Source organism: Cebus imitator, unplaced genomic scaffold (genome assembly GCF_001604975.1).
Source record: "Cebus imitator isolate Cc_AM_T3 unplaced genomic scaffold, Cebus_imitator-1.0 Scaffold352, whole genome shotgun sequence".
Lineage (NCBI taxonomy): Eukaryota > Metazoa > Chordata > Mammalia > Primates > Cebidae > Cebus > Cebus imitator.
The window spans coordinates 2026208-2047856 of NW_016107667.1; the positions used below are offsets into that span (position 1 = coordinate 2026208).

Sequence of the window (21649 nt, forward strand, 5' to 3'; positions counted from 1 at the left end):
AACCAGATGTTTCAACAGAAACATCTGAGATCACACTTCTTGTTTTGGAAACCAGGTAGTAGTTATCAGTTCTTGTTTTCGTTTTTCACCATACAGAGCAGTAAAGGGGAAAGGGGTAGACAAAAAAAACAAGAAACCAGAAATGTTCCTTTGCAGAGACATCTCTACTTATCTCCAACTGCACTTGTTCTGTGGCTGGGTGCTCAGTGTCGTCTTCTACCAGGAGATGTTAAAGATTTGCACCGAGTCATGTACACACTGCTGCCTAGGTCAGTTCTAAGGTAGTTGGCTAGATTTAAGGTGAAGACTGCAGAGGAGAACATCTTCTCTTTATGCAGAGCTACCTGAACTGGTCGCCTTTTTGGGTGACCAACCACGCTGGTCTGTCCAGGACTGAAAGGGTTCCTGGGACATAGATTTTCAGTACTAAAACTGAAAATCCCAGGGAAACTGGGGACAAGCTGGTGACCCCACTGCCTTCAGTAGGGTCACATTCTCAACTGAGCTAATACACCCAGACAGACAAAATGCATTTAGCTGGAAGTTTTAGCTGGTAGACTACCGGCTAGATGGTAGTTAACATTTTAATTTTTTAAGAAAAGAAGCAAGATGAAACTTAATGACTATGAAGGGCTTTGAGCCCTTGGGAAGGAAGGTATTCTCAATGTAGAAGTGTTAAGTTCATAAAAGAAACAGTATGAGAAGGCAGTGGGGCTTTTCCATACCGAACAAGTATGACTAAAACTGTAAACACTTCCTGTTCCGTCCCATGTTTTTCTGAAATTCGCTTTTCCTTAAAGGCCAAGAAGACAGAAACAAAAATTATTCTCTCTCTTCTCTTCTTAAGAATAACAGTGAGAAATTTCAAACCTCCAAAGACTTCAAAAAGTTTAATAAGCTCTTGCTTTTATATATAAATATTATGGGGAAACAAACAACACTGACTTTTCTCCGTAAGCATCCTACATTCTTACTACATGGAATTTTGCGTACGGAGAAAACTATCTGATTAGAAAAGACAAATACCTGCGCCTAAGTAGCACTGACTCACTCATCTACCTAGCTATATGTTCAATACAAACATGTTTGCTTTCACTAAACACCGTGTTAGGTGCTGACAATACAACACTGAAAAAGAAGGACACACTTTTATTTCATATATCACAGCGTCCTAAAGATCAAAAACTGCCCTTCTAGACTTACTCATGACTCTTCTCACTGCAGTGGAAAAAGAGAGAGCCCCTAACAGAAAAGCTCACACTTAAAATCACTTCTTCCCAGCAGCACGTCCCATTCACAAAGATCAGTGCTACAAAAGGCAGCCTCACTTTCACCTTTTCTGGGTCACCAAATACACTGGAGGGGCTCAGCCTAGAATCGAGTGGAGGGGATGTGAAGCCAAGGAGGGGGTGACACTGGGGAGCATGCCACTGGGTCCCTACTCACAGAAACAGCTGAAAGCCACCTGTACCCACATTTGGGAAACGTGTGTCTCTGTTCTCCTGGAGGCATAACTTGAACATTATAATATTCTGGGGAAGGGCAAACGCAGCCCACTGAGGGGCCTTGGGCCATAGTAAAGTCTTCCGTTCCTCTACTTCTGCTCTAAAGGGTGGACTGCTGTACTCTTTGGAGCAAAAGAGGAAAAGCAAATCCAGCTCAGAAGTCCGCCCACATTCTGCGGTGGAGAGTGTTGCCAATACCATTCTCTGCACCTGTAGGATGAGGTCGCAGGTTCACAGAGCAGGGACAACCGTCAGATGTCCGCCCTGCAACATGGCTCCCTCACCACAGAGTCCACAGTCATGGACCAAGGTTCTCTCCTGGGCTGCGCCGGATGCCCCACCCTTGGAACTCTGGATCCTGCGTTTGCACAGGCTTCCTTGGAGCTCTCCGGGGCCTTGGTGACTTGTACCTTTGGGCACACTACAATTGGTTTCTTTGAACTTGGCAACCTCAGACCAGCAGCCTCACTGGACTTCTTCTGTTTGTACGGGACTTGTCAAGCAGGTTATGCTGCTTTTCTGCCACCTTTCTTTCTGGACACCTCTAAAATGTGAAGATACCAGGAAATAAGAGAGGGATAGGGTTTTCTCACCACAATCCCAGAGGCCTGCAAAGGCTGCCTAGACCGAGGCCTCTGCTCAAGGCCTGCTGCTGGTCTTTTAAATGGTGAGGTGTGTTTATTAAGGACAATAGAGGAAGAGCTGTTAAAAGTAAGGTCAGAGTCAAATGCACTGTGTTTCTCTCATTACCACTGGCCTCTTTCCAGAGGGAGTAAAATGCACCCCTCGAAGCTGGCAGCAAGTCCTCTGGTTGCATCAATAATTTTCGCTTGCACAGAAAAATCCCCTGGTAACGCATAGATGGTCATGAACTCCCCTTTCTATTTTGCAGACCTAGAAAACGTGGTAGAAAGAAATTAAATGTCTTTGTGAATCAGCAAAAAAGACTCAGCGATAAAACCCAGGACAGCTGGTCTACCTGCTTTTACCCATGCATTCAGCACACCACGGGGAAAATATTTTTTCACTACAGAAGAGATGACCTTCTACTTCAGACATGTAAGATAACTTTTTTTTTAAGATACCAGTTGTTTTGTTGAGAGAACAATCAATAAAATAGTAATGCAGGGTACAGTTTTATCCAGAGGTCAAGATAGAATCTAACCAAGGTCAAGGCTGTATTGAATCAAGAGTTCAAAGCCACTGTCTTCCCCATAGTATGAGTCAGTCAAACTGAGATTGCTTCACGGTTAAGGAAGGAATCATCAAATTGCCAGCAGTCATACCCAACAGGACAGGGAAACTGGCTATTCCTGTCGACATCTCCTTTCCATTCATCATAAAGTAGTTGACCTAGGGAGCAACGCTCTCAGATTCTGGGAGAGTCCACATATGAGACATGAAGGCACATCTACCATACAGCAGCCCAGTTCCCTGCCTGATCCCAGATGGCTGCCTGGCAGCCCAAAGGGCCTTCAAAAAGATTCTTCGGTTAAAGGCACAAAGCCTTTGAACAGGGCTTCAATCCCAGCGCTCCCACCTAGAGGAGACTACTCAGGAGTTGAGATAAAATCCTGAAAACATGGGCAAAGTTCAACCGACAGCTGCCCCTTCTAAGCCACAAACTGGCACACCTGGCCACTTGGCAACGGTTCCTTCCTTTAGCAGATCTTACCTGCCCGAGCAGGAAACAGTGATAAGGCTATAAGCTAGTTCATGTTGACTGTCACGCTTTCTCACACTTGAGCAGAGCCCAATTTAGAATTAGCCGTAAACTGTTGCTTCAGTTCAATGTCACTGAGCCATCAAAAATAACAAAGAATGTGTGTCAAAGTGTTTTGTAAGCTACAAAGCCCAACCTACAATAGTATATATTATTATTTTGATATTAAATAATGCTAAAGAACTGTAAATAAACACTGATAACTATGGAACAACCATGGGGGTACACGGCTAAAGACTTGAAGTCAGATACAGGTAACTGAAAACTATGTAAAGATACAGGTAACTGAAAACTATGTAAAAAGCCTCGATATTTTCTTTTTTAAATATTTTTAGGTGGTTCGAATATTTAATGAACAAGAAAGTATAAATGGTTTCCTTTAATTATGTCTATGATCCAATTCAATAGTGAAGCTCATGTCACAAATCTTAACTTGAAGGGGATTTTTAAGGTAGATTTCCTCAAGGCCAGCCTTGCCTCCTCTATGACTGCAAGGTAAATGGACCTGATTTTTTTTTAAATTGCATTTTCGGTTTTGGGGTACATGTGAAGAACATGCAAGATTGTTGCATAGGTACACACGTGGCAGTGTGATTTGCTGCCTTCCTCCCCTTCACCTATATCTGGCATTTCTCCCCATGCTATCTCTCCCCACCTCCCCACCCCCCCGCCCCTCCCCCATTTCCCCCCAACAGACCCCAGTGTGTGATGCTCCCCTCCCTGTGTTGATGGGTTCTCATTGTTCAACACCCGCCTATGAGTGAGAACATGCGGTGTTTGATTTTCTGCTCTTGTGTCAATTTGCTGAGAATGATGGTTTCCAGGTTCATCCATGTCCCTACAAAGGACACAAACTCATTATTTTTGATGGCTGCATAATATTCCATGGTGTATATGTACCACATTTTCCCTGTCCAGTCTATCATCGATGGGCATTTGGGTTGGTTCCAGGTCTTTGCTATTGTAAACAGTGCTGCAATGAACATTCGTGTGCATGTGTCCTTATAGTAGAACGATTTATAATCCTTTGGATATATACCCAGTAATGGGATTGCTGGGTCAAATGGAGTTTCTATTTCTAGGAGCTGATTTTTTTTAAGGCATAGACAAGCAATCCCCAACCTCTATGGCACCAGGGACTGGTTTTGTGGAAGACAATCTTTCCACGGACTGGGGAAAGTTTCAGGATGATTCAAGAGCATGACATTTATCATTAGATTCTTGTAAGGATCATACAACCTAGACCCCTCACATGTGCAATTCACAATAGGGTCCATGCTCCTACGAAAATCGAATGCTGCCACAGATCTGACGGGAGGCAGAGTCCGGGTGGCCATGCTCGCTTCCCGCCACTCACCTCCTGCTGTGCGGCCCAGTTCCTAACAGGCCATGGACAGTACTGGTCCAGGTCTGGGAGCTGGAGACCCCTGGTATAGACTGTTCTCACGGGAGGTATAAAAGTGCTTGTCACTGCATAACCTACCCCGAATTTGCTGCTCTGTGCTGAATAAACAGCCAGCTTGAAGGAGCAGTAGACAGATGACAGAAGCCTTTACATAAGGCCCACAAACTGAAGCCCAGCAAATGTCATAGGAAGGGGAAGCTGGGGAGCGGTGGCTCATGCCTATAATCCTAGCACTTTGGGAGGCCAACTCGGACAGATCACTTGAGCTCAGGAGTTCGAGGCCAGCCTGGCCAACATGGGGAAACCCCCGTCTCTACTAAAATTATAAAAATTAGCTAGGGGTGGTGGTGTGTGTCTGTAATCCCAGCAACTTGGGAAGCTGAGGTAAGAGAATCATTTGAACCAAGGAGGTGGTGGGTGCAGTGAGCCGAGATCGCATCACTGCACTCCAGCCTGGGCAACAAAGTGAGACTCTGTCTCAAAAAAAAAAAAAAAAAAAAAAAAGAGGAGCCACTTTCTCCCACAAGGGCCTCCTCCCACGGAATCACCGGAGGGGCACACACCTATGGGCCACAAGTCCTTAGGCCTCTTCTCCACCTGTGATGCAGCCTATACAGACGTGTGCTATAACCCTGTCTTCATTTTCATGACCATGTACATCACAGGTCCCTTCCCTTCACGCTTTCATCAAGGCCCTTAACTAGAAAACCAGCTCCAAAAAGGCTAAAGGCTCTGTTTTCTCAGGTCTTACTCCTTCTCCTCTGAGTCCTTTTTTAGGATGATTATGCCCATCAAGTGACTTCACAGGTGACACCAATGAAGGAGATGAGGAACAAAGCAATGCACGATGGAGGGGACAGGTATCACAAATAGAACAGGAAGCTCCCTGGCACGCTGCCACCACGAGAGAGAGGACCCTAAAGGATGGCGTTTACACCACAGTGCCTACACAACAAAAGCTGGGTCTGTGAGGTGTGCGGTTGGCTTGTGCCAGCCTGCGGGATGCCCGGCATGTCTGCGTTATATAAGGTTCCTCCTGTACTGTGCCCTCTTCTGGGAACCAGACAAACTCCCCATTCAATGGCTTGCAATCCAGGGTGGTTGTTTACAGATCTCCAAGAGCAGGTGACCTCCTCAGAGCTAAAAGGCAAGTCCTCTGCATGCTGGTGTTCCAGCCGCGGTCCACCTACCCCCACCACACAGACAATGTCTCCTCCCTAACATAAAAGCCACTGTACCCTCTCTCTGAGCTGCTGCGGACTCAGATTCAAATCCTGACAATGATATTTCCTAGCTGTGTGATTTGCACAAGTGACTTGGTCCCGAACTTCGGTTTTCTCACCTGTAAACTGGAGATAAAGACACCTATCTTGAAAGGCTGTGCAGATTAAATGAAGCTGTATATGCGTATCGATGGCTCCCTAGCGTAAGTACTCATATCTTAATCCTGAAATAATCTGTACTTTTCTAAAGACAGGGTCTGGCTCCGTCACCCAGGATGGAGTACAGAGGGTGTGATCACAGCTCACTGCAGCCTTGAACTCCTGAGCTCAAGCAATCCTCCCACCTCAGCCTCCCAAATAGTTGGGACTCCAGGTGTGCCACCACAGCTGGCTAATTGTTTTTCCTAGAGATGGGGTTTCACTATGTTGCCAGGCTGGTCTTGAACTCCTATGCACAAGCAATCCTCCTGCTTTGCCCTCCCAAAGTGTTATAATTACCGGTGTGAGATACTGTGCCCAGCCCTGCCCTGTACTTTTAAGTTATTCGTGTACTTACAGTGTCTCCCCACCTAGACTATGAAGGATTCCTGCCATTTTCATTTTTACTATCTACTGTATGAGCTAAGTGCATAGTGGGTTCACAAAATTACCTGTGGCATAGGCTACTGAATGAGTAGATCATTTCCCCACATCCAAGAATATCTGGTACTGTTTCCTGAGGAAATGACCATGGGTTCTGAAGACAGTTGGTGTCTCCTCTTTTCCTTCAGCTCTTCACACTACATCTTCCAAACATACCCCTTGCCATTTCAAATGCCCTTAAGAATCCTCATGAGCCAAGTTATCCATTCATTTGCTCATTTCTTGAGTGTATTTCTCCAGTACATAAACATTTCTTTAGTATGTACTATCTGCCAAATATAAAGAGGCACTGTGGACACACAACGGGATGTAGAAATGGCTGCGATACAATTCTTGCCTACCCTTGAAGCAACTGGAGGAAGTCAGAAGGGAAGTTAACTGTCTTAGTCATGTTGTGTTGCTAGGAGGGAATAACTGAGGCTGGGGAATTTACAAAGAAAAGAGGCTCATCTGGCTTACAGTTCTACAGGCTCTACAGGAAGCATGGCCCTGGCATCTTCTTGTGCTGAGGGTCTCAGGCTGCTTCCACTCATGGCGGAAAGTGAGGGGAGCCAGCATGTGCAGAGATCGCGTGTGCAGAGATCGCGTGTGCAGAGATCACGTGGCAAGAGAAGAAGCAAGGTAAGGGGAGGTACCAGGCTCTTTTTAGAAATCAGCTCCTGTGAGAACCAACAGAGTGAGAACTCACTCACCCCACTGCAGGGAGGGCAGTACTCTACTCAAGAGGGCTCCACCTCCATGAGCCACACACCCTGCATTAGGCCCCACCTCCAACACTGGGGATCAAATCTCAGCGTGAGGTTTGGGGAGAGAAACATCCAAACTACACTAGAAATAACACAGGAGCAGCAACACTCGAAATAATACAGATGAGCGTACATGTAAATCCTCTGGGAAAGGAAGGAGCCAGAATTCAGCCCCAGAACAGGATTCTGAAATTTTGTAAATATATATTGCCTTTGAGATAGATCTTCAATGCACTTAACTTTGTTGAAACATCAGGTAAAAAGACAACTCCAACCTGGTCTGTTACAAAATAGGTCAACATTTATTAAAGCAAATAACATCCCAAGAAAAACCTCAGGACTGCCAAGTCTTTGTCAGTGGGTTTTCTCTCATTTTGAGCCATGCATGCTGCACAATAAAATAATTGTCTTACAACCAAAATTTGGAATCGTGGCCATTCACACACATATTCACAGCACGACATATAAGTACTTAGCACCAGACTAGAAGTTGAGTAGAAAAAAAAAAAAAAAAGCTAAAAAGAAAGATAAGTCTTAAGAGCTCCCTGCAGATTCCTGTCAGGGAACAGGTTCTGGAGAAAAGACGTGCCGCCACCCAAGGTGAAGCTGATGGGGAAATGGGCAGGGAAGTGAGGTGGCTGTAGGTTCATGATAAAAGAAACAGACAGTCATAAAACTACAGACTTCCCAAATGCAAATCTGGAGAACCCCAGGGCCCGAGGATAAGACCTATGTGTATGGACACTGGATAGCCACAGCCGAAACTCTGTTGTGATCTATTCAGGGTCTGCCCTACAATTTCATGTTAATACAGAACACCCAGTCCAGATAGATTTGGGAAACCTACAAGGGTCTCGTGCATGGGCCCCACAGTCAGAAAAGCCTCTTATCTATAGACAGAGCTACTACAAATAAGGAATTGTTTAAACAATTTTCCCAAGTTAACTCTTCACTCCTACTTCTCTACGGTTACGGCTTTTCAGTCCCCCACGCCCCTCCACTCTATTCTTGTCACCAACTCAGCCCTCTTCTGATACACAGAGCAGAAATAAAGGCTTCCTGAGGACCAGGCCTTATTTGTCTTTGTTTCCTACCCTCCTTTCCTGCTAGTATCTTGCTGGGTAAATGGTACACAGCTGACCCTCAATCAAAGTTCATTCAATATTCAGCCATAGGGCAAGCAAAGAGAAACAAGGAGGAAATGGACCCTTGAGAAACACATCGCTTACAGATTCTCCCCTAAGTATCAAGTCTCCTGGTGCTGATGGGCACAGACCTACTTCCACATGATCAGCTCAGAATACTAAAGATCCACGAACATGCCTTGCAGCTTCCTCCCAAACTATATTCCTTTCTCTAGGAGCTGCATGCCAAGAAGGCGGCGCACGGAAACCTTAAACCTTGCTGTGAGCCCTGGCCACATCAACGGTGCAAAAGTAGCCCCTGTCACGACCTGTCAAGGGGAAACCTGAGCTGCAAGAGTAACCGGAGACTCAGGCAGCTGACCTGCTTACGATCCTTTAGTTGAGAGTTTAAACCAACTGTAACTGGGCAGTACTTGACAATCAGCTTCCCTAACGAGACGGAGAGTTAGGAGAGCTGACACACAGCACGCTCAGGTCAGGGGCTGGGGAAGGCGTGTGCCACCATTGCATTGGGTCGGAGAACACAGAGCGGCTTTGAGGGCCCTGTTCTCCCTCTGGGCACCCTTGGGAGTGCAGGTTCCACCCTCCCAGACCAAGGCTGGGAGACTCTCAAGGACACCTGGCCTTGTCCCAGGGAATACTTGTTTTAAAGATTTTGATGGGTGGTCCAGGTAGAAGCTAGTGAAATAAAAGCTTTCCCAATGATTGGTGATGTCACCTTGTTTTGATGTGTGCGTCCCTGCAGTTGGGGAAAGGGAAGAGCAGAGGCCAAACTTACCAATGCGTTGGTCAAGGAGAAGCCAGGATAGGACAAAGGAGAAGGGAGCCCTGATATAAACCCTGTTTGATTGGTAAGGATAACGGGATTCAAGTAATTAATGTTCACCAAACTCCTACTATGTGCCGGGTACCACACTGGAATACAAAGGTAAAGAACAAGTGAACAGTCCTGAAAAAACTCATAAAGGTCATACTTTATAACATACGTACATTTTCTTTTTCATTTAGAATGTTATTCATTTTGTCACAACATGGCTTTTGAAGAACAAGAAAGAATGGAAGGGAGAGAAGGAATAATTGAGAGAAAGTGAAAGAAGGCAGGCAGGACACGGGAAAGGAGGGAGAGAGTGTTGTGGGTATTAAATGTGATAATCCTTGCAAAGGATTAGTCAATCTCTGGCCTATAGTAAGTGCTGAAAAAATATTAGTCATTCTATCCATTGTTACAGAGAGCCTACAATTGTGTCACACTAACCTGCAATGCACACTTGCCATACAGCAGGCAATATTCTAAAGGCTTATCACATAGTAATTCATTTAATACTCACAACCCTATGAGATATTACAAATGAGAAAACTGGGGTACAAAGAGATTCTGTAAACTATAAACTACGCAGCCACATAACTACCAAGTGGGAGAGCTGAGATTCAAGCCCAGACAGTCTGACTTCGGAGCTCAGCTTCTCATTGATTTCACCTGCGGTTCTTAAAGTGTGGTCTCGGGAACCGGGACCTTCTCAGATTTGCAAATTCTTTGTCCCACCCCAGTCCTACCAAATCAGAAACTCAGAGAAGGGCCCAGCAACTGTTTCTAAAGGACCTTGAGGGGATTCTGAGGAACAGTAGGGTTTGGGCACCACTGCATTAATAACATTACGTGCCTCTCCACGTAAGGGCTAAGTTAAGGCAGATAAGAAAACACCACTTCCTCCCCGGAACTGGCCTCACCTGGCAATGGGCAAAGGTCCAAATATTTGGGTTGTCCATTTCTCTCAGTTTAGGGCCTGGCCTACAACTGGGGCTTGGGTGAGCAACTTCAATTCGCTTAATTTTCAGAGAAATCAATTTGGCTTCTCTGACTTTATTCTTTGACATAGAAAGGTTAGAAGAGGCCTTGAATATTCTTAGAATGGTTTAACTCCTTCATGACGTCTGAACATGAGTTAGCAGATTTAATAGGCTGCACTGTCCCAAAACATCCACCATTAGATTAAAAATCAAACTTAAAAGAAAGCTCTGGCTTCCAATGTGTTAAATTAACTTCCAAACATGCCTAGCAGGTAAATTTGTCAGTACCTTTTGCTGGACTTAATTCAATTATTCAAAGCGATTACCCAGTTGGTGGATTATCTGAGCCTCCTGCTTCTCCTCCCTGGAGCTGCTCGCCTTTTGGCCATTTCACTGTTCATTAACACCTCGACTGAGGATACGCAGGGGAGAAGAAAAGGTGAGGAAACTCAAACCAGTCGATTTTTCTCCTTGTTAGCAGCTCTGATAAAGACTTGGTGGGAGAATTATTATTATTGGCTAAAACGAGACACTGGGATTATCTATGTCTTCAATTTTCCATGCTCTCCCAGCCCCTAATTATCAAATACGGTCAAGTCAGCCTAACTTTATAGTGACAGCCCAGTCTGCAAGTGAACAGAAGCATAATGTTCAAATTCTAGAATTTCCACAGAGGTAACCCACGATACCTTCTTCCTTAAATTACAGCTCTCTAAAATGCCAAGGTGATGGACAACTTTGATCACAGGTGAAAAGGCTCAAAAAGTGATCCCACAGCATTTTAACAGCTGATTTTTCCCACCGTTCCAACTTTCTATGACCTAACTGAATATGTACATATTAATATTTCACTCTCATAAGAAAACTAATGTTCATTAGGCACCTATTATATGCTAGGGTGCCAGACCTTCTGCTGGATATCTTATAAATATTATTTTGCTTAATTCTAGAACAATTGGGGAAATTTTTCTTTTCCAACTTTTACCTTAGACATAGGGTTTACGTGTGCAGGTTTGTTACATGGGTATCTTACATCCAGATAGTGAGCACAGTACCCAAAAGGTAGTTTCTGACTCATCACCCCGTCTTCCTCCTCCCTCTGCAGCCTACAGTGTCTATTGTTCCCATGTTTATGTTCATGAGTGCTCGATGTGTGCCCATTTATCAGTGAGAACATGCAGCATTTGGCTTTCTGTTCCTGCATTCATTCGCTTAGGATTACGGTTTCCAGCTCTTCCAGTATGGTTACCCATGTTGCTGTAAAGGACATGATTTCATTCCTTTTTATGGCTGCATAGTATTCCATGGTGTATATGTATCACAATTAAAAAAATCAAATCCACTGTTGATGGGCACCTCAGCTGATTTCATGTCTTTGATACTGTGAACAGCATGGCAGTGAACATTCAAGTGTATGTGTCTTTTTGGTATAATGATCTATTTTTCCTCTGGATACACACCCGGTAATGGGATTGCTGGATTGAATGGTAGCTCTGTTTTAAGTTGAGAAATCTCCAAACTTCTTTCTACAATGACTGGACTAAGTTACATTTCCGCCAATAGTGTATAAGTGTTCCCTTTTCTTCACAGCCTCACCAGCATCTGTTGGTTTTTGACTTTTTGGTAAGAGCCATTCTGACTGGTGTGAGACGGTATCTCGTTGTGGCTTTGATTTGCATTTCTCTGATGATTCGTGATGATGAGCATTTTTTCATATGTTTGTTGGCTGCTTGATGTCTTCTTTTCAGAGGTGTCTGTTCATGCCCTTTGCCTGTTTTTTTTTGTTTGTTTTGTTTTGTTTTTTTAATAGTTTGGTTTTTTTTGGCCTGTTAAGTTCCTTACAGATTCTGGATATTAGACCTTTGTTGGATGCATAGTTTGCAAATATTTTCTCCCATTCTGTAAGTTGCTGTTTGTTGATAGTTTCTTTTGCTGTGCAGAAGCTCTTTAGTTTAATTAGTTCCCACCTGTCGATTTTTTGTTTTTGTTGCAATTGCTTTTGGGGGCTTAGCCAAAAATTCTTCGCCACGGCTAATATCAGGAGGGATATTTCCTGTTTTCTTCTAGGATTTTTATAGTTTGAGGCCTTAGATTTTGATTTAATTCATCTTGAGTTAATTTTTGTATACGGTGAAAGGTAAGAATCCAGTTTTGTTCTTCTGCATATGGCTAGCCAACTATCCCAGCACCATTTATCAATATGGGTCCTTTACCCCATTGCTTGTTTTTGTTGGCCTTGAGTAAGAAGTATTTATCCTGATTTTACAGACAGGGAAACTGAGGCTAGAGGAATTTAAATCTGAGTTCATAAATGTTCAGAGCTAAGATCTCAACACAGAGTTGCCTTTGCCTCTCCCTGCCTTAATGGTTTCTTACTTCCATCCAGAACTGTCTTTGACAGCGCTCTCAAGGCTTATTAGGGAGATGACTGTGCCGATGACTCCTTGTGACTTTTAAAGATTAAGGCTGTGCCTGAACATGCTAATACCATCCTCAGAAGCCCCTCAGAAGACATCTCATATCTTCAGATATCAACTCCTTCCTCTTCTGTAATCACTGATACCAATAACCTGCAGCTTCTCATCCTTTGCCAAATCTGTATGAACTGCCACCAGTCCTGTTTACAGCTTCTGACTTGTGGGAGACCAGGCATTTCCTGCATGGTGGGAGCCTGAGGCCACGGTGGGAGAGGGGGCGGTAAAAGATGCCTTTCCTTCCCGGATGACTCACAGCCAGTGATTGTGCCAGAGCCCAGACAGCAGAAGCCCGTGCCCTTGGCATCACCACAGGACCACTTCCTATCTCAGTGAGGGAAGTGGCCGAAAGAGCCAGTGTGAGAGAAGAGGAAGGAAGGAGGCAGAGGCTCTGTTAACAGTCCTCATCCCTGCCTTCCACTCCCGCTTCTCTCCTGCCCCTTGCTCTAGACCCGCCCCCCTTGCTAGATTTTAATACATGGACTTGCCTCTCTCAGACTCAAGCCTGGCTCTGCCCTAGCACCCCCAAAGAAGCCACAGCTCATCAAGTTCCTCCCTGGGAGAGACAACATGGCCTCTTGGTCTTGGCCAGAGATAAATGCATCTTTATTCAGAGCCCTGTAAAATTACAAACTGGTTCACTTTATGGCTTATCAGCCGGTCCTTCCTTGCCATCCCTGCTGAGTGAAAGACAGGCTAGCGTGACTGCATCTCAGCGCAGGAAGATGCTACAGGAGCTTGTCCTTCAGGGAAGAAAATCTCCTGATGTCTATACAGAGTGCTCACTGTGTCTATTGCATGCCAGACCTAAAAGATCAGGATCTTCCATGGATCTACACTTGTCGGTATTTTTAATACACATTACATTGCACAAAGAGACTGTAAGATAACTTGGGGCAAGGGCCATATTTCCTTTACCAAAGGACATCAATATGATGCTAGATTTCCAGGCAGTGCCTCCTGACTAGAGATGCAGGCCTCCTGCGTGGAGCAAATGGATTCCAGACTCCAGTCTATGGCTCCCTGTGGCTCAGGCTTCAGCTTCCCTCTCCCCAGCAGCTTCACTAACAGGGTGGCAGCTTAGCCAGTCCATGGGCAGCTTCCACAGCTTTGATTCGATCTGGTCTGCTTCCAGTCCTGGAGGTGCCGGAGAAATCACACTGATTACCCTAACAGACTGGATGAAACACTAAACACATACATTCTGCACAGCCTCGACAACTTCAGAAAAGAGAGAGAACCCAGACTCCGGGTAATGCCGTCTGAAAGACTCCTTCTGAATCACAGATCAGGGATCTGCCATCAGCCCTCATCATGACTGGTCTGCAAGTCTGGCAGCACCAAACCAACTCCTGCTTATTCTAAAATACACTATTGAGCACTGGGCCGGCTTCGTGGGTGTAAGACCTGTGACCTGTGCAGTCATACAGGAGCCCTGTGCTCGTCTGAGAATTTTTTTGAGACAAGGTCTCGCACTGTCACCCTGGCTGCCTCCCGGGCTTAAGCAATCCTCCCATCTCAGCTTCTCAAGTAACTGGGACTACAGGCACACACCACATGCCCAGCTAATTTTTTTTATTTTTATTTATTTGAGACAGAATTTCACTCTCGTTACCCAGGCTGGAGTGCAATGGCACGATCTCGGCTCACAGCAACCTCCGCCTCCTGGGTTCAAGCAATTCTTCTGCCTCAGCCTCCCGAGTAACTGGGACTACAGGCACGCGCCACTATTCCCAGCTAAATTTTTGTTTTTTAGTAGAGACGGTTTCATCATGTTGCCCAGGCTGGTCTCAAACTCCTGAGCTCAAGTGATCCGCCTGCCTCGGCCTCCCAAAGTGCTGGGATTACAGGAGTGTGCCACCGCACCTGGCCAACATGGGTTTGTTTTAATGCTCTGCTGTGGTTATCTTGAAATTCTTCGTAATTTTTGAACAAGGGGCCCTATATCTACATTCTGCACCAGGTCCCACCAGTTACAGAGCCAGTCCTGCCGAACACTAACTCCATTCAGTCACTTCAAGACATCTTGTAAGTCTGGGAAGCTGTGCCAAAAGAAGTGGGGTGTGGTCAGGCAGGGGATGAGGCTTTGGACTGAGGTGTGAGGGCTGCTTAGCACAGGGGAGCTCAGGGTTCCTGGAATGCTGAAAGGGACCAGCATGGACCAAGGAACCGGGAAGGGGCTCTCAAATGCACACAAAAAATAGTGCCCACTTTGGACCACCAGTTTTTAGAAGTTTCAGGAACTTCCCAATCTACTTCAAATTTTTATCATGGGCCTTCTCTCTCTTTCTGGTTTACACAAAATCTGACTTGCCCCCCATGTTTCATAGAAGGTTGTTTTAAAAAGGTGGCATTCTATCTGTTTATTCTTTTCAGCTCAAAAGAAATTTGCACGAACTCCACTTCCAGGCTGTGAATTCTCTGTCGAAAGTCCAGGCCCCCTCAGCTGGAGAACGGGTGGCTGCAGCGAGTAGCTGGGCGTCAGACACCACTGATCAGGATGAGGGGGAGGGACTGTTAGGGGACACTCACAGTGTAGAGTCTTTCTGGGTACAAAGTTCTCAATGATCATCAACAACAGCAAACTATAGGAAAAGTGTCCCACGGTGTGTTTCCTAAGAAATGGCCTTGGGAAAGCATTCTCAAGCTTTTTCAAAACGAGTCAGATGAAAGACATTGCTTCTTTGAATGCTTCAGTAACTGTCTCGTGATCACTTGCAGGCACATGAGGTCAAACCTTTTATTAACTGTTCTCAGACATGACAGCTAGAGATGGACGGATGTTCCTTACTCAGGCACACACGTGAACACACACAGGCATGCACGCACATGTACACAAGTCCCGCAGCGTTACTGCATTACACTATGGGGAAAAGCGGCTGAAAAGACATTTATTAATTTAGGATAAATAAATACTCCATAGCACCCCTGCTTGTTACTCCAGTCTGTCTTAATCCCTGTGCACAGCCTGTCCTCCAGAACCATGAAATCAGCAGGAAGCAGATATGTTTTATGAGCTCTGTGTCACTTAGCGCCACCTGTGCATCCTAATAGGTGATGAAATAAGGGAGCCGCAGCAATTGCCGTTGAAGCTGAAAACGTGGCACCCTTGACTCCAGGTTTGTCTACTCTTGGGAAGGCAAAGCTGGTTGCCTGCTTTTTGCAAAAGGAAGAAAATGGAACTGAGCAGATGCTGTTGTATCTGGAGTGGCAGAGGAACATGAACATATACGATGCAGGAAGGGATAGGACATGGGCAAAATAAAACTTTCCCTGAGGCTCAGGGGAAGCCTCTATCTGTGTGCACGGAAGGCCCGAAGCACCTCAGCATCACCTGCTGAAATACGTGCTTGGATGAGGGCTTGCTGGTTACCATGCTGTGCTCTGACCGTTGGAATCAAAGTCTACCTAATGATTTTAGATGTAAGAGATAAGGAGTCTGCCTGCTTAGAAGACTGGGAGAAGTGGCTGAGTAGTTTGTGGACTGTGTACAACTGCTTCAAGGCCACAAAGGTGCTCTTGGCACTGGATAGCATGAACATGGAGGTTAACCACACAGATGTGGGATGCAATAAGCACAACCTCCTACAGCAGTTCAGATGACTATTTCACTCACCATGTGAAAGAAAAATCACATAATTTTAGAGCTGCAAGGGAAAAGAGGGATGCTCTTGTTTGGGTCCCTTATTTCAGAGATAGAGAAATGCAGATGTCTAAGGCAGTCCAGCTGCAGCTCTGAAGAATGAGTCTTCCAAAGCATCCTCAGAGCACTGCTAGAACAGAGGACAAAAGAAAGGAACTAGTCCTGCTCTGCCCACATCCACCAATTTCAGCCAAAAGTGAACCAACTTCCACCAAATAGTAACACGAATGCCAATGCAGAAACTGAAGCAGGATGATGGACCCTACTGGTTCAGGTCAACTCACTTGAGAGGCATAAATCACTCCCAATTCACCAGATCACAGCCCTGATCATCACATGTTTGGTTCCGAATGGTCTTAAACACAGGGTAATAAGCAAGATGTTGCTTTCTTCAACTTTTCAGTATCGGATCCAGAGTGCTCAGCAAGTTCTCTTTCACCCAGATTGCAGGCTTAACGCCATCAGGTCAAAGACACTTCTTCCCTCGGCTCTCCTATTTATGTGAAAAAAGAATTGCTAAATACGTATTGATTATTATAAGAAACCTACAGAAACCTGATGGAAATCCTCTGATTTGAGTTAGTTTTCCTTTATCCCCTCAATTTAGCTATTTTAAGGAACTCAAAGCCTTTACTTGCAAAGGTCACGTTGTGAAATTGTGACCAAAGTAATGGAGAGAAATCGGCTGTCATAAATCCTCAGTTTATGATTATCAAAGAAAACAAAACTGCGTCCAAAAACAAGGAAAACAATGTGTGACCTCTGTAAGTTCGACTCTTCATCAGTAGCGCCAGGGAGCGCTGAATAGGAAGGCAGCAGGGCAGAGCAGTAAATGGTACGGTGTAGCTGGGACACACCTGGGTTGGATCCCAGCTGTACCACTTATTAGCTGCATAACCTTAGGTGAGTTACCTCCTTGAGTTCTGGGTTTTCTCATCTCTAAAATAAACATAGCATCCTTATTTCATAAAATGATTGTGAGGATTGAAGGTGATAATGAGTATTTAAACCACCTGGCACTCAGCATATACCTAGCAATGGTGACTTCAAGCTCCACTGCTGGTTCTGATGATCATTTCATACCTTGGCTTCCTTCTCTTCATCTTCAAAACAAAGTGGTCAAAATAAATAATCACTAGGGTCCATCTCCACTCAAAGCTCTAAGAAAAGAAGAATGCACAACTCTTCACGAATCCCGTCTATCTGAAGGCCAGTGAAAGAGAAATAGCCTATATTTCCATAATATCACACAGTTTTCAGGGTATATGCTCATAAAACTATCGAATTTGACATCACCCCAAAAATTCTTGCTTATTTGGGTTAAATTAAAAAGACACAGTTTTCCACATTTGAAAAACCTCAAGACTATCTCCACGTTTTGCATCTTACTGCCCCTGCCACGGCTTTGTCATATAACTTGGGTATTATCTTTAATCATCTCAAAACTGGGTGTGATGGGTTCATGGTTTCCCTTCTGCAATCCACCTTCCATGGCTGTCAGTCATCTCCTCAAAACACAGAACTGACCGTACTCCAACCCTTTCACTGCCTTCTGTCTTTGTGATTTCCAAAGCTCACAAGCATGCCTCCTCCCCACCTTGTGTTCCAGCCACTCACATACTCAACTCACATGCCTTTGCCCTTCTTACCAGGAGTCTACTCCCACCCCTCAATCTGAAATAGTCACTTACTCTAGACCTTTGACACCACCCAGTCTAGATGTCTGTAAGTGCTGTAAGTATCTTACATCACTGACCATGTTTTTTTTTTTTTTGCCCCAAGGTATGATTACTTACCTAAAAGTCTGTCTCTACAGCTGGACTGTAAGTTGTGCCTTTTCCATCTTTGGTTCTTAGCCTCTTGAGCCTGCCTGTGTCTAGCCACGCATGTAGTAAGTAGTTCATAAAGTCTTACGGAATTATTTACTTAATTGGTTTCAGCAGGCCCCTAATCAAATACATGCAAGAAGAGAAGAAGCCGTGCTGTGCAGTTAGGCAATTCATTACCACAGTATCTTTGATGAGTAGCTATCACTTTGAAAAGTACAGAGAACAGGAGGCAAGCCCGTGAGATGTTGGACGTGAGGCTGGTTGAGTTTTGATTGGGAGCAAAGAGCAAGAGAGAACACTTATATATGTACCCAGGAAATGTGGGGAGGCCAAATTGTGTTTTCTGTCTTCCCTTGCCTCTCTTTCATTGTCCTCTTTCCATCATTACCTCCTTCTTCCTCTCATCTCCAATGTTAATTCATCCAGTAAACATTTCATGAGTGCTTATTACATGCTTAGTACTGTTCTGACACTAAGTATACAGCAGCAAGCAAAATGAAGCCCCTAGCTTACACTCTAGTGCAGTGCATCTCAAGCTTTAGTGTCATATGCATCATCTGTGGGTCTTGCCAAGAGAAGAATTGGACTCAGCTTTCAAATAAGCTCCAAGGTGATGCGGATGCCACCGGTCTACATCCTCTTGGAAGTAAGGTTCTAGACTAGAACACTGGTGCTCAACCTTGGTTGCACATAGGAACCTAGTGCCTGAGTCTCTTCCCTAACATTATTAAATTTAATTGTTCTAGAACACAGGAGAGGATATTTTTAAAAACTCCCAGGGTGAGTCTAATCAACATCCAAGATTGAGAACCACTGTACTAGTGGGAGAATGTAGACAGAAATAAATATATATCCCAGATAATGACTATGAAGAAAAACAAAGCAAGGCAAGGGCAACGGAACATGAGAGCATATATTATTTTCTATAAGGTGGTCAGGGAAAGCCCCGTTGAGTAGAAGACATTTGAACAGATACCTAAAAGAAGTTTTAAAAAAAAAAGTCATGCAGTCATCTGAGCTCCATGTAGAGGAAACAGCACATGCAAAGGTGCTGGGGGAGAAGTATGCTTGACATATTTGAGAAATAACAAAAGAGCATAATAACAAAAGAGGAATAGCAAAAGAACATTCGCTATGAGACTTCACGGAAACCATGGTTTACAATCACAGTAGAACAAGTAATCTAATCTTAACGGAAAGTCTAGACATACAAAGGCTAAAGGAGAGTTCAACTGGAGTAATGATTTAAATCTAAAAAGGTAATTACCAAACATTTGAAAGCAAGCACAACGTACACCTATGTGTTAGGGCAGAAGAACTGTATCAGATAAATATCATTATCCTCACTTTAGAGGACACATATCATTATCCTCATTTTACAGAAAGTGATTGAAGGCTCACCGAGGCACGTTGACATGCCCATGATCGCACAAGAGCTAGACCAATTCCATCCTGACTGGCTTAGGATTTGTTCTCTTTCCAGTTTAAACCCATCACCCACCTGGTCGTTCCCCCGTCTTCTCACTTCACACGTGGCTCCCGTCTTAGGCAGCTGGTGGGAGATGGAGGGCAGGTGCCAGAGGTCGAAGGAAAAGGACAGAAGTGAGGGGACAGAGGAGAAGTAAAGGAGGCAGAGAGAGAAAAGGCTCAAGCATGAAGAGCAGTGGCCTCCTCCATGGATGCCTGCAGCTCCTGACTGTTCACACCTGATGCTCACAAACTCCTGAGAGAGGGAGATGATCAATTTCAGGTGTCAACTCGGCTAGGCCGTGGCACCGATATCTGCCTGAACACCATGAAGATACTGTTTAGATGAGGTGGACGTTTAAGTCAGTAGACTCTGAGTGAAGCAGATGGCCCTCCGTAACATGGGTGGGCCTCAATCAATCAGTTGAAGGCCATAAGAGAAAAAACTGGGGTCCCCCAAGGAAGAGGAAGTTCAGCCTCCTGACTGCAACATAAACTCTTCCCAGGGTCTCCAGGCTGCCATCCCATATACACACCTATCTATTGATATCAACAGCGATGTGGTTCTCCTATTGGTTCTGTTTCTCTGGAGAACCCTGATGAATACAGATGAGCATGACCTGTAATACCATCCCCATCTATGACGAGATGCTAGGTCCCTGAGAGGTTTTCCAAGGTCACATGTCTAAGAAGGGACTGGATTGAGACAGGCACCCAGGTCCTTTCTTCCACACAGGACCTCTATTAGAATTGCCGTTTCGTCTTAGGTCTCAGACCAGATTAAAATACTAAAAATCTGACCACACATGAAATGTTTGTAATTGCACTTTTATCCCTTAAAACGGATTAGATGGATGAACTGGGGACTAAGGCAAAGGCAAATTAAAGGAACGTCCTTCACTTTGTCTACACTAGATGAGATGATTGTCTTTTTGATCTCTGAGATTGCTAAAAAGTAAGACGGGGGGTGAAGGGGAGCATGTTTACCAGGGTTCAAACGTCCACCTGAGGATTAAACAAAATGCTTTGTTTTTGTGAGGCTTTCTTGTTAGACTAGAAAATAATGATGGGAAACTAACACAATCGCAGATGCCAGGCTAGAATTTTAGGACTAAAAAACACAGAAAAAAGGCTGGAGTTTGCTGGAGGCTTGACAAAACAGGAGACAGAAAGTGGAAAAAAATAGAGAAAAGTGATTCAGTGATGCAATTCCACCCACGGTGGGGAGGTTGGGAAATACCATACAATTCTTCCTCCAAAATGTTGATCAAAATACTTTCTGGTTCAAAAATAATGATGTTGAAGAAAGCAAGGAAATGACGTACAAATCATGACTTCAGATGAATATTCCTCTATACCTTCTTCATTTTACAGGCATGAAAAATGTGTCCCTAACAGGACCCAGGGGCCATTGTTCCCTCATTTAACTGACATCTGAAAATGCTTTAAGGATAAATGTTTAGAAAATACAGGAGCAGCATAGATCTCCCACAGAAAACAATGGCACACAATGTTCTCTTTCTTTCAAAGAAGGAATTTCAGGATCAGAAGCAATATAAACTGGTGTCTATGTGACAGTGCAGGAGAGAAGGAACCAGGATATATGAAGAAAAAGGAAGGGAAATGTTCCAAAAAAAAAAGTTTCCACACTTAAATGGGATAACTTCTATTCCCTCCACAAATGAAATACAGAAAACTAACCTCATAGGCAAAGAAACACCTAGAGCTCTAACTGTGTGATGGTCTTCTCAATGTATTGCCATTACTAAACAACTGAGACTCCATCTCAACAGGCAGGGAAAGAGTTAAAAACACTGCAGAAACAAACGTAATGGGCTGAAAACCTGGAGAAATACAGCTGGGAAAAGAAAATGAGAAAGGAGAGGGAAAACTTAATGCCAGACTCAATGAATTCTCTCGGGACACCCAGAGCTCCTAAAGAATGGGCAAAGACCTTCCATGCTATTTGCCCAACTCAATCGATTTGTGGTGGTCAAACTAAAGACTGCTGTGATTATTTAACATTTGCTGTGGTCCTGCGAGAGAGAGGAAGTGCCAA

At 44.5% G+C, this 21649-nt stretch overlaps 1 protein-coding gene across 4 annotated transcripts in view; it reads right to left on the bottom strand.

Annotated features, from left to right (window-relative positions):
* ETV6 (ETS variant transcription factor 6) overlaps positions 1–21649 on the bottom strand; it is a 251428-nt gene that overhangs the window by 164316 nt on the left and 65463 nt on the right. Inside the window, exon 2 of one of the 4 annotated variants that reach the window (XM_017506271.2) lies at positions 13570–13788. The exons of the other annotated variants lie outside the window; for them this stretch is intronic. The gene's annotated coding sequence lies outside the window, so the exon portion shown is untranslated. The remainder of the gene's footprint in view (positions 1–13569; positions 13789–21649) is intronic. 4 annotated transcript variants of the gene reach the window in all.